The sequence below is a fragment of the Mobula birostris genome, chromosome 1, assembly GCF_030028105.1.
Source record: "Mobula birostris isolate sMobBir1 chromosome 1, sMobBir1.hap1, whole genome shotgun sequence".
NCBI lineage: Eukaryota > Metazoa > Chordata > Chondrichthyes > Myliobatiformes > Myliobatidae > Mobula > Mobula birostris.
The window spans coordinates 138598604-138600292 of NC_092370.1; the positions used below are offsets into that span (position 1 = coordinate 138598604).

The following is a 1689-nucleotide window of genomic DNA, read 5'->3' on the forward strand; positions in this document are numbered from 1 at the left end:
CTCAAAAAGTCAGTATCCATCATTAAGGACCACCTACCACTCAAAAGATGCCTTCTTTTTATTACTACCATGAGGGAGGAGGTACAGGAACTGGAAGACACACACTCAATGCTCTTACTGTTTACCATCACATTTCTGAATGGGCAATGAACCCATGAACACTTCCTTAATACTTTTGTTTTCTTTTTGCACTACATATGTAATATTATACATTACATACAAATATTATATGTGTGTGTATCTGTATATATATGCTCACTGAATGTTTAGTCATTAGCAACAGGTCTGTCTTGAATTTACCAGCCCTGTCTCAAGTTCTCCTGCACTTTCTGGGCCTTTGTGTACCAGCCTTAGGGAGGGAGGTACTGACATGAGCCTTGCGGGTCTGTACAGCTGTATGTGTTCATTGTTGTCTTATCTGGAGTCCTTAAACCCTTGTGCTTTCAGCTTAACCTTGTCAAGTTGATTTTTTTTCACTGTAAATAAATTTCTTTATTTAACAGATATGGTAGAAATTTGACATCTGTGGCACGCCTCAGTTCATACACCTAATCATTCTGTTGGTTTGACCTTCTCTGTTGCCAGCATCACCACCCTCAACATAGTGTGTTGTCTTTTTGTTCATGCCACCATGTGATGAGGACAATTTGAAGAGCCACAAGAAATTGTTGGCCATCTTGAAATTCTTCCCTACTGAATCAGATCGTCAATGCAAATGATGCCACACCTTCCAAGCTGTTTATCGATCAAGGAATTGTCAGTGAGCGCAATGCGCTGATGCTGGATCTTGCCGAAGCCACATTTGTAAATCAATTCACGGACAGACTTAAGATTTGGATAGCCCCATGCAATGTATGGCTGTGCAATACGGAGCATATTGATTGAAGCCTTATTCAGTTTCACAAATTCTCCACTGAAGATCTGACGCAGTCGTAGGAGCTGAAGCACCTTGCGAACTTTAGGGCTAACACCACTGGTGCCTCTAATACAGATCACAAATGCTAGCTTGGGTTCAGCAGGGACATAGAAATTGTTGGCTTTGCGTGCTATTCTGGCAAGTCGAATCTCAGTTCAATACATTTGCCTTTACTCCTTGTGGTAACACTCAGCTCTCTTGTAGATGAGTTTTCTCTTCGGTCTATTTATCTTCTATTCTAATAACAAATGCTTAGCACGTTTGGCCCTCATGTCTGCGTACGCCTTACGCTTTTTCAAAAGACTCTCCAGGACAGACGGGACCTTCTTTTCTTTTGTGCCCACCATCGTCGTCACAGCTGCCGGGGTAAAAAGCGTCAAGTTGATTTTGACTGGCACAGGTTTTCAGTGTATTGTGATTATTTAAAGCAGACTCCCAATTAGCACTAATCACGGGGCCCTTGTGTGTTTCGAGAATGATTCGTCTCGCAGTTTTGCTCGGGCAAGCCACTGATGTCCTGCTGGAATTCTTATGAATAAACTCTTGCTTCTGTCTCCACATGGAAGTCTGTCGTTTCTCCACAGTTGGGTTCAGTCATTCTTCAGTGCACACTATGACATGTTTTTGCTGTTGTCACCTTTCTCTGTAAACTCTGGAGACTGTTGTGTGTGAAAATCCCAGGAGATCCGAAGTTTCTGTGATAGTCAAACCACCCTATCTGGCGCCAAAAATCATTCCACAGTCAAAGACACTTAGATCACATTTATTCCTCA

General features: G+C 42.2%; 1 pseudogene; it reads right to left on the reverse strand.

Annotated features, from left to right (window-relative positions):
* Positions 1-516: 516 nt before the first annotated feature.
* On the reverse strand, positions 517-1296 carry LOC140205899 (large ribosomal subunit protein uL30-like; annotated as a pseudogene).
* Between the last annotated feature and the right edge of the window lie 393 nt (positions 1297-1689).